The sequence below is a fragment of the Schistocerca cancellata genome, chromosome 9 (assembly GCF_023864275.1).
Source record: "Schistocerca cancellata isolate TAMUIC-IGC-003103 chromosome 9, iqSchCanc2.1, whole genome shotgun sequence".
In the NCBI taxonomy this organism is placed as follows: Eukaryota; Metazoa; Arthropoda; class Insecta; order Orthoptera; family Acrididae; genus Schistocerca; species Schistocerca cancellata.
In genome coordinates this window covers 330,526,487-330,538,793 of record NC_064634.1, presented here as the reverse complement: position 1 = coordinate 330,538,793, position 12,307 = coordinate 330,526,487, and the positions used below count along the sequence as shown (strand labels likewise).

The window sequence follows — 12,307 nt, the reverse complement described above, 5'->3', positions numbered from 1 at the left end:
AATTATACAGCGCGTGGCTATGAGTCACACCGACAATGTACATTTGTGTAAAATTAGTTTCCTTGAATACATTGGAGTGCTATTCCTTCTATGCACCCAGACCCAGGTAAGAGGATAATTAGAGTGGTAGCATAAGCACCCGCCCCCATACATCGAATGGTGACTTATGGTGTGCGCATCTATATCTACATGTACATCTTACTCTGCAAGCCTCCTAACGATATGTGGTACGTCTGGCACCCCTATCCTCTTGCACTCGCGGTGGGTGCGTCTCAAAACTTACCATCAGCGCTTTTCTTTTCTTTTCTTTTCTTGAGTCCCCAGCCTTCTGACTGGATTGATACGACCCGCCCTTCTGTACCAACCCCTTCATCTCAGAGTACCATTTGCAAACTATGTCCTCAATTATTTGCTGGATGTATTATCTGCTGTCTTCCTCTACAGTTTTTGCAGCTCCCTCTTGTACCATGACATCATTGCCGCGCCTCTTGACAGATGTCCTACCATCCTGCCCTTTCTCCTTGTCAGAGTTTTCCACATATTCCTTTCCTCTACGATTCTGCGTAGAACTTCTTCGTTCCTTATCTTATCAGTCCACATTCGTCTGTAGCACCACACCTCAAATGCTTTTATTCTCTTCTGTTCCGCATTTCTTACAGTCCATGTTTCACTACTATGCAATGCTGTGCTCCAAACGTACATTCTTAGCAATTTCTTGCACAAATTAAGGCGTATCTTTGATACTAGTAGACTTCTGTTGGCTAGGAATGCCCTTTCTCCGATGGTTAGTATGCTTTTAATGTTTTCCTTGCTCCGTCTGTCATTAGTTATTTTACTGTCTAAGTAGCAGACTTCCTTAACTTCATCTGCTTCATGATCATCAGTCCTGATGTTATGTTTCTCGCAGTTCTCATTCCTGCTACTTCTCATTACTTTCGTCTTTCTTCAATTTCCTCGCATATGTTTTGTACTCATTAGACTGTTCATTCCATTGAGCAGATAATGTAATTCTTCTTCACTTTCACTCAGAATACCAATGTCATCAGCAAATCGTATCATTCTACATCTACATCTACATCCATACTCCTCAGACCACCTGACGGTGTGTGGCGGAGGGTACCTTCAGTACCTCTATCGGTTCTCCCTTCTATTCCAGTCTCGTATTGTTCGTGGAAAGAAGGATTGTCGGTATGCCTCTGTGTGGGCTCTAATCTCCCTGATTTTATGGTCTCTTCGCGAGATATACGTAGGAGGGAGCAATATCCTGCTTGACTCTTGGTGAAGGTATGTTCTCGAAACTTTGACAAAAGCCCGTACCGAGCTACTGAGCGTCTCTCCTGCAGAATCTTCCACTGGAGTTTATCTATCATCTCCGTAACGCTTTCGCGATTACTAAATGATCCTGTAACGAAGCGCGCTGCTCTCCGTTGGATCTTCTCTATGTCTTGTATCAACCCTATCTGGTACGGATCCCACACTGCTGAGCAGTATTCAAGCAGTGGGCGAACAAGCGTACTGTAACCTACTTCCTTTGTTTTCGGATTGCATTTCCTTAGGATTCTTCCAATGAATCTCAGTCTGGCATCTGCTTTACCAACAATCAACATTATATGATCATTCCATTTTAAATCACTCCTAATGCGTACTCCCAGATAATTTATGGTATTAACTGCTTCCAGTTGCTGACCTGCTATTTTGTAGCTAAATGATAAAGGATCTATCTTTCTGTGTATTCGCAGCACATTACACTTGTCTACATTGAGATTCAATTGCCATTCCCTGCACCATGCGTCAATTCGCTGCAGATCCTCCTGCATTTCAGTACAATTTTCCATTGTTACAACCTCTCGATACACCACAGCATCATCTGCAAAAAGCCTCAGTGAACTTCCGATGTCATCCACCAGGTCATATATGTATATTGTGAATAGCAACGGTCCTATGACACTCCCCTGCGGCACACCCGAAATCACTCTTACTTCGGAAGACTTCTCTCCAATGAGAATAACATGCTGCGTCCTGTTATCTAGGAACTCTTGAATCCAATCACACAATTGGTCTGATAGTCCATATGCTCTTACTTTGTTTATTAAACGACTGTGGGGAACTGTATCGAACGCCTTGCGGAAGTCAAGAAACACGGCATCTACCTGTGAACCCGTGTCTATGGCCCTCTGAGTCTCGTGGACGAATAGCGCGAGCTGGGTTTCATATGACCGTCTTTTTCTAAACCCATGCTGATTCCTACAGATTAGATTTCTCGTCTCCAGAAAAGTCATTGTACTCGAACACAATACGTGTTCCAAAATTCTACAACTGATCGACGTTAGAGATATAGGTCTATAGTTCTGCACATCTGTTCGACGTCCCTTCTTAAAAACGGGGATGACCTGTGCCCTTTTCCAATCTTTTGGAACGCTACGTTCTTCTAGAGACCTACGGTACACCGCTGCAAGAAAGGGGGCAAGTTCCTTCGCGTACTCTGTGTAAAATTGAACTGGTATCCCATCAGGTCCAGAGGCCTTTCCTCTTTTGAGCGATTTTAATTGTTTCTCTATCCCTCTGTCGTCTATTTCGATATCTACCATTTTGTCATTTGTGCGACAATCTAGAGAAGGAACTACAGTGCAATCTTCCTCTGTGAAACAACTTTGGAAAAAGACATTTAGTATTTCGGCCTTTAGTCTGTCATCCTCTGTTTCAGTACCATTTTGGTCACAGAGTGTCTGGACATTTTGTTTTGCTCCACCTACCGCTTTGACATAAGACCAAAATTTCTTAGGATTTTCTGCCAGGTCAGTACATAGAACTTTACTTTCGAGTTCATTGAACGCCTCTCGCATAGCCCTCCTCACACTACATTTCGCTTCGCGTAATTTTTGTTTGTCTGCAAGGCTTTGGCTATGATTATGTTTGCTGTGAAGTTCCCTTTGCTTCCGCAGCAGTTTCCTAACTCGGTTGTTGTACCACGGTGGCTCTTTTCCATCTCTTACGATCTTGCTTGGCACATACTCATCTAACGCATAATGTACGACGGTTTTGAACTTTGTCCACTGATCCTCAACACTATTTGTACTTGAGACAAAACTTTTGTGTTGAGCCAACAGGTACTCTGAAATCTGCTTTTTGTCACTTTTTCTGAACAGAAAAATCTTCCTACCCTTTTTAATATTCCTATTTACGGCTGAAATCATCGATGCCGTAACCGCTTTATGATCGCTGATTCCCTGTTCTGCGTTAACTTTTTCAAATAGTTCGGGTCTGTTTGTCACCAGAAGGTCTAATATGTTATCGCCACGAGTCGGTTCTCTGTTTAACTGCTCAAGGTAGTTTTCAGATAAAGCACTTAAAAAAATTTCACTGGATTCTTTGTCCCTGCCACCCGTTATGAACGTTTGTGTCTCCCAGTCTATATCCGGCAAATTAAAATCTCCACCCAGAACTATAACATGGTGATGTTCTTCCACCTTCAATTTTGATTCCTCTGCTCTGTATTAGCTCGAATTTCGCGAATTCCCTGGTCCTGGTCATTTCTATAGATGTAGGTGGGAGAAAATATCGATAGTAAACCTCAACTCTCATATAAAGGCTTTTCGCACTATTTTCGTAACACGTAACTGATGCAAATACAGGGTGTTACAAAAAGGTACGGCCTAACTTTCAGGAAACATTCCTCACACACAAATAAAGAAAAGATGTTATGTGGACATGTCTCCGGAAACGCTTAATTTCCATGTTAGAGCTCATTTTAGTTTCTTCCACCTACGCTCAATGGAGCACGTTATCATGATTTCATATGGGATACTCTACCTGTGCTGCTAGAACATGTGCCTTTACAAGTACGACACAACATGTGGTTCATGCACGATGGAGCTCCTGCACATTTCAGTCGAAGTGTTCGTACGCTTCTCAACAACAGATTCGGTGACCGATGGATTGGTAGAGGCGGACCAATTCCATGGCCTCCACGCTCTCCTGACCTCAACCCTCTTGACTTTCATTTATGGGGGCATTTGAAAGCTCTTGTCTACGTAACCCCAGTACCAAATGTAGAGACTCTTCGTGCTCATATTGTGGACGGCTGTGATACAATACGCCATTCTCCAGGGCTGCATTAGCGCATCAGGGATTCCATGCGACGGAGGGTGGATGCATGTATCCTCGCTAACGGAGGACGTTTTGAACATTTCCTGTAACAAAGTGTTTGAAGTCTCGCTGGTACGTTCTGTTGCTGTGTGTTTCCATTCCATGATTAATGTGATTTGAAGAGAAGTAATAAAATGAGCTCTAACATGGAAAGTAAGCGTTTCCGGACACATGTCCACATAACGTATTTTCTTTCTTTGTGTGTGTGGAATGTTTCCTGAAAGTTTGGCCGTACCTTTTTGTAACACCCTGTATATCTGCATCCTATACAGGCTGTTATATACATAGTCAACCACAAAGAAGAAAACCAGCGGAAGGCATCACTAATTTCGATTTCTAGCCATACACTGTCCTCGTCCTTCCCCAAACATCACTCCAGCAGCTGCAGCAAAAATAAATGGACAAAGAGTTCTAGATTAATCTAGTTTAAGACTCTTTATTTTTAAGTAATATTTCTCTATATGTATGTATGTATGCATAAACACCTGAAGATCAACAGAACATGTTCGAAACGCGTTGCATTATGTTAGATTAAGCATAAAATAAAAAGTGACTGGTAGCAGAAATTTGAAATAAATAATTATCCCACACAGTCACGGTGCACAAACATAGCCATTATGGCTGAAAATAAACCTCACCATGATGGACAATGCCTCTCTCATAGCGTCTACCACTAGAGTTCGTTGAGTGCATCTGTTTTGCTGTCGCACTGACTAAACTACTCTTGTGACGAAACGCGCCGCTCTCTGTCTTCTCTCTCTCTTTTATGCATCCTACCAGGTAAGGACTACATACCGTATGAACATTACTCAAGAATCGATCGAACGAGTGACTTATAAGCCACTTCCCCTGTGGGTCAGTTACATTTCCTTAAGATTCTTCCTAGATGTCTTAGTGTGACTTCTGCTTTTCCTAATATTTGTTTTCTGTGGTCATTTCACTTAAGGTCGCTCTGAATAGTTACTCCTAGATATGTTACAAATTTTGATCTAGATTAGTTTGGCAAATCCATTAAATTTTGTGCATGCAGCCGCGCTAATAAAATTTCCTCTACTGATATTTCGGCCGCGTATCGTCCGGGCATCCTCAGAGCGAGTCTCAAGACTGACGACAAGCTTTTTTTTCTTTATTGTGATTTCATTCCCCTGCCCCATATGGGGAGGGCTGTCAGTGGCACAATCCGCCGCTCTTCAGCCGAGAGACACGACAACTAAAACAAGAATAAAATGATACATACATAAGCAGATAAAAAAGGGGAACATAAAACAGAGTAAGGGGAGAAAATGGAGGTAAAAAGACATGGACATGTAGACGTTCATGGGGGACAGTTAAAAAAGTCACCAGAAAGTTAAAAAACACAGTGGGCGACTCTTGAAACACGGAGAAGACACTGAATGTGCATGCACTGGTGAAAAGTTGGCCACAGTATTAAAAAACACTCCGAAACAACACACTTGGAGCACACACGACAAAGAGTAAAACTACCAGGTCGGACCTGCTGAGGGAAAGGACAGAGAGGATGGAAAAGGAGGGGAGAGCATGGGGCAGCTGAGGAAGTGGCGGGATGAAGAGAGGAGGGGCAACCGTGGGTGCACGAAGAGGCAGGAGACACATGGGGCGGGAGAGGAAAAGGGAAGACAGGGCAGGAGGGAGTGCAGAGGCGCTGAAAGGAGGCACAGGAGATGGAGGGGGAGTAGGAGGGGAAAGCCGCTCAGAAGGAGGGAGGGGGAGGAGAGGGAGCCTGAGGAGAAGGCAGGAAGAGGGGGTTAGAGTTGGTAGGAAGGGTAGATGTCAGGGCGAAGCTCATCATCCGGGAGGGGTAGATGGTGGAGGTTGTGTTGGGAAAGGAGATGGAGGGTGTGGAGATGGAGAGAGGGAGGGACACAACGGTAAAGGCACAGCAACTGGTTGGGAGTGGAGAGGAAGGGAGACACCAAGGGGTGAGGGGGATCAAGGCGGCGGACAATATATAGTGTGCGGATGTGTTCAAGGGAAAGGAGAAGGTGAGGGAATGGGGTCATAGAGGATGCGCATGGGGGATGGAAGGCGGATGCGGAAGGCGAGACGGAGTGCATGGCGTTCGAGGATTTGGAGAGCTATATAGAACCGGGGAGGGGCGGAAATCCAAGCGATGCTGGCATAACAAAGGATGGAGCGGATCATGGATTTGTAGGTGTGAAGGATGGTGGAAGGATACAGACCCCACGTCCGGTCGGACAGAAGTTTCAGGAGGCAGAGCTTTGTTTTGGATGGTAAGGAGATGGGGAGTCCAGGTGAGGTGGCGGTCGAGTGCGAGGCCAAGGTATTTGAGGGTAGGAGTGAGGTGGATAGGACAGCCATAAATGGTGAGGTAGAAATCACGGAGGCGGAAGGAGCGGGTGGTGCGGCCTATGATGATCGCCTGGGTCTTGGAGGGATTAACACGGAGGAACCACTGGTTGCACCAAGCAGTGAATTGGTCATGGTGGGTTTGGAGGGTACGTTGGGACCGTTGAAGGGTAGGATAAAGGGCTAGGAAGGCGGTGTCATCAGCGAACTGGAGAAGATGAACAGGAGGGGGAGGTTTGGGCATATCAGCAGTGTACAGGAGATAGAGGAGAGGGGAAAGGACAGAACCTGGGGGCACGCCGGCAGAGGGGTAGAAAGTACAGGAGTTGGAAGTGTGGATAGTCAGATAGGAGGGACGATGGGAGAGGAAGGAAGCAACGAGACGGACGAAGTTGATGGGGAGAGCATAGGTCTGGAGTCTGAAGAGGAGCCCGGGATGCCAGACACGGTCATTGGCGTTCTGGAGATCAAGGGAAACAAAGATAGCAGAGCGACGGGAGGTAAGTTGGAGGGAAAGAAGATTGGTAAGGTTAAGGAGCTGGTCGTCAGCAGAGAAAGAAGGCCGGAAGCCACATTGGGTAAGAGGAAGGAGGCGGTGCTGGTTATGGTGGTGGTGAATACGGCGAGAGAGGATGGCCTCAAAGACCTTACTGAACACGGAGGTGAGGCAGATGGGACGATAGGAAGAGGTAGCAGAGGGGGGTTTGTGAGGCTTAGGGAACAGCAGGACACTGGAAGTCTTCCACAAGTCAGGATAAAATCCAGTGGAGAGGAGGACATTGTACAGGGTAGCAAGGACAGACAGGAAGGATGGAGGGGATTCCTTGAGGTGACGGTAGGTGACGGCATCATGACCAGGAGCGGTGTTGCGTTTGGAGCGGAGGACGAGTGTGACGTCTTGCGTGGTGATGGGAATGATGATGTCTGAGGGGGGTAACCGATGCAAGACGACAAGGTGCCAAGCGCGGCCTTATATGCTCCACCGCGGCGGTACTGCGCATGCGGGTCACAGATGCTGGTCGGCGGCAGAGACATACGCTTACACACGCGCCGCCTGTGGCGAAGGCGTACAGACATTCGATTCGCTTATCGATGTTTGATCGGCGGCGGTGACGCGATGACGACTTCTCTGCACTTTAATTACTCCAAGAGCCGGATTCCATGCTTTGTCCAAATTAAAACCATTATCTCTGTTTATTAAATTGTTAGCTAATCGAATTTCTATAGCTTCTTTGAATACAGAGTCCCAAAAAGAAGAAGTGGATGTTAAAATCTTCACATCACTGTAATTCATGGAATGACCCGTATCAATACAATGTTCAGCCACAGCTGACTTGTCTGGTTGTAATAAGCGTGTGTATCTTCGATGCTTCACACACCTCTCATGAACGTTACGTGTTGTTTGACCTATGTATGACTGCTCACAATTTCCGCAAGGAATCTGGTACACACCCGCTTTACTCGTGAGGGTCAGTCTCCTTCGCTCCCACAGACTGTTGTCAGGAGTGGCTGTGAAGTAAGTATGACATCCGATGTTGAAAGAAATCGGAGACCCCCTGCTACGATCGTAATATGTACGCATACCCCAGACGAAACTGCAGCTCTGAGGAGAGATACGACGCAAAATTAATTGACGTAGGTACAATATTTATTGATTTAAGCGTAAAACTGACCGATTTTGGCGTTAATTCAGTGATTTGTTGTACGTTCCAAACTGTTAGCAAATGTAAGCCCCAAAACCTGCTAATCGCTTACTGGCACAAAAACCTGTTGCAAATCACTACTAGCAATTGACTCTGAACGCTACGTCATGGAGCGCTGCGAGTGTGTAGCTGCATGTATACAGTGGCCGTCTGCCTGACATTGTACGGCCCGCAGTGGTCACGGAAGTTCGCGCAGCACAATAGAGCATTACTCAGTTCTAAAATTGGGGATTAAATAAGACATTAGAAATGTATCTGAAAGCAGTGCATTCTGTAACGTATACCACTGTGATGGGTCTCATCGCCTGCATCAGACAACACACCTTTAGCGAGAACAGACTGCCAATGGCTGTAGGTGCCATCGTATTGAGAGTTATTTTTTACTGCAGATCAACATCGTTCCGTCCCAAGAAGATAAGAACCAACGTTGCTAGATACATTTTAAGCAGGTCAATTAAATAACTATAATGATGCCTTCAGCACAGGGAATTCTCCCTGTACACATTCCACGTTATGTCTGCAATATAATTTAGTTGTCTATTTACAATACAGCCACAGTGCTGTAAGACGATATGTACCACTAAAAATCAGTCAACAGGCCTAAATCAGAAAAATCACTACTTAGATATGTACCACAAACTTACCACTTAACAGAAATGACGATTCCTAATTTTGCTGAGCTCATAATAAGTAAATTCATTGAATAACTACCATAATTCCTTTTCCATAGGCGAGTACACTTCACTACGTCTAACCTCGATATTGCAGTAAATTCGTTGTCTGATTACAATACGGCCACAGATGAGCCAAGCTACAATATGCCATAAGGAAATCAATCAACAGGAGCAAGTCGGCCCAAACACAACTCAGGTATACACCGCGTATTTATCAGGCAACAGAGAGGCATCGGCCTTGCCGCAGTGGATACACCGGTTCCCGTCAGATCACCGAAGTTAAGCGCTGTCGGGTGTGGCCGGCACTTGGATGGGTGACCATCCGCGTCGCCATGCACTGTTGCCGTTTTTCAGAATGCACTCAGCCTCGTAATGCCAATTGAGGAGCTACTCGACCGAATAGCAGCGCCTACTGTCACAGAAAACCATCATAACGACCGGGGTAGCAGTGTGCTGAACACACGCCCCTCCTACCCGCACGCTGATCTGAGGATGACACGGCGGTCGGATGGTCCCGAAGGGCCATTGTGGCCTGAAGACGGAGTGCTTCGTCAGACAACAGAAATTACCCTACAAATTAAACAACCCCACCAATAGAATTAAATTCAGAGCAATCTTTAAACAAAATTTTATAATACGAAAATATACAAAGACTCTATAAATGCATCGCACGACTGCTCCGAGTTGCGAGTAATTGTGGACAGCAGGTAGGGTGCCAAAAAAGATTAATAAAACCTGTAATAATCCGAACTTCGTATCTGCACAGAGAGTGTACTAACGTGTGCAAACTTAGCTTACTAATTAGAGTGCAAATGGACAAAACATCTCAACTGTCTTCTCAAGCCCAGGGTGTCAAACAGACATTCTAAATAAATATGACCCTGGCCCTGTAAGGTAGCTAATATTAGGTGCGAATCGTAACAAAAATCGTTAGAAATGCTGCTGCCACGTAACTAGAATGTATGAATTAATAAAAGTGAAAGTTTGGGATCTATACTAGGTGGACAAAACAAACTATTTCCTTTTTTATTCTACATATAATTTATCAACTGTGCTTTCAGGGCTCAAGTGATACAACAATCATGTTCAATTACTTTTGACGCTCAATAAAAAACATTTAACACTTGGACATTTTGAACTGATGATTAAAATCGTTATCTTTACATATAAAAATTTGTTATCACAGGAATGAATGATCAAAAATCATTATCAGCTCATCTACGTCTATGTTGTCGTAGCTGGTCAATGCCCAGAGTTGGTGTAAAATAAAGTAACGTTTTTGAATCAATGAAAAAACTCTCATGCACGCAATGTGTGGGTAGGTTAGTATCCTAGCTTTTGATATTCAATGGTCAAACCACACACAAGTTGGAGTGAGCAAAATCTAGACTCCACATTTACTGTGGTCTAATGCTCAGTGGTACTTTACCAAGCAGCATCTACCACGGCGTTGTCTCCTTGCTGGATCTGAAACCCTAATTCCCTACTCTGGCCTTGACTGAATTCACTCAGTCTCAACTTTCCTGCGTTCCGTGTAATGTTAATAATTTCCTAGTCAAAATAATGGCTACTGCACACTCGCTAAGGCCGGGAGCGACAAGCACAATTTCTTTGCCCACAAAAATTCCCGCAAGAATAATTAACTACCTTTTTGCTGTCTATCGCCACAATATGTAAAGTGTATCATCCTCACATCACAGAAACCAAAGCTCTCAATGCTCTCGCTATTTTCCACACTCTTTTGTGGTCCGCCGCGAGAAAAGTGAGAACTCAATTTTAGTTCTCAAAATGCTTTTATATCATGGGGATCTCCCCACCGAGTCACGCCTTCGTCGCCCTGTATGGATTCAGCCAACTACCGTCTCACTAGGTGAAAACTGTTTTTGTTGCTGGGTCGCAGCCTAGAAAAAGTTGTGTTGTTCTGGCCTTGTCCCTTTCTGCACTGAAGCTCGCTGTTCTCTTGTTAAATGGGGTTTCCCGATGGCATAAACCACCTGCTCGGTTCGTCTCCAAAATGCGTTTCACTTTAACTTGTTTACTCATGCCCCTGTCCATATATTGGTAGATATTGTTTTGTTAGCTTTCAGTACATGAGGATAACTGTAATTGACTTTTGTTGATAAAATGTAATTATTATTTTCCGAGGCTGACAAAATGTATTGGACTGTCGTTATGGATCAAGCTCATGTAAGGTCCGTAAAATCCGGACGCCTTGCAACCCCACTACAACAAATAGTCAAACAAAACTGTGAAGGTTATCGTGAGAACAGCCACATGAGACCACTATTCGAGCATATGCAGGCCGCACACTGCGCCAACTACACTTGCTGTCCCAGTCAGAGCCAAGGTTCATAATACTGACATGCAATGCAATGTGACTGTGTGAAAGTTAATGAGTGGTGTTGTCAATTTGTTGATTCCATTACATTTAGAAACAATATAGTTGAAAGTGCACAGCACACTGAGGTGACAGAAGCCATGGGATATGTGGTGTCACCGCCAGACACCACACTTGCTAGGTGGTAGCCTTTAAATCGGCCGCGGTCCGTTAGTATACGTCGGACCCGCGTGTCGCCACTATCAGTGATTGCAGACCGAGCGCCGCCACACGGCAGGTCTAGAGAGTCTTCCTAGCACTCGCTCCAGTTGTACAGCCGACTTTGCTAGCGATGGTTCACTGACAAAATACGCTCTCATTTGCCGAGACGACAGGTAGCATAGCCTTCAGCTACGTCATTTGCTACGACCTAGCAAGGCGCCATTACCAGTTACTATTGATGCTGTAAAACATGTACCGTCAAGAGCGACGTTCACCATTTATGGATTAAAGTATTCCACCAGCAACGTCAGTTTTTCTACAGTCTAATTTCCTTGTCCTGTTCCAGACCTCACGCCACCCTGCGTGAGCTAAAACGCGTACCTTTCGGCTTCCTCTCATACCGGTGTTGGCTCTCCTGGCAACCCACAACAGGATACCTCCCATTATGGTGTAGAACCTTCTTTTGCCCGGCGCAGTGCAGCAACTGGACGTTGCAGGGAAGCAACAAGTCGTTAGGAGGCCCTGCAAAAATAAGCCGTACTGCCTCTACAGCCGTCCATAACTGAAAAAGTGTTGCCGGTGCATGATTTTATGCACGAACTGACCTCTCGAATATGTCCCATAAGCGTACGATGGGATTTGTGTCGAGCAGTCACTCGAATTATCCAGAATGTTCTTCAAACCAATCACGAACGATTTTGACCCTCCGGCACGGCGAATTTCCATCCATAAAAATTCCATCGTTAGGTGTCTGAAAATGGTATCCAAAAAGCCAAACATAACTGTATGCAGTCAAAGATGATTCATTTGGACGAGAGGACCCAGGCCATTACATGTAAATAGAGCATTCAAGCCCACGCTTCCGTATAGCCTCTTGAAAGCTTCGTGGGGTCTATGTAACACTCGCACCTTACCAT

At 45.1% G+C, this 12,307-nt stretch overlaps 1 pseudogene; it reads left to right on the top strand.

The window, feature by feature from the left end:
• Positions 1-9,079: 9,079 nt before the first annotated feature.
• LOC126102559 (5S ribosomal RNA) lies at positions 9,080-9,197 on the top strand (annotated as a pseudogene).
• Positions 9,198-12,307: the final 3,110 nt, after the last annotated feature.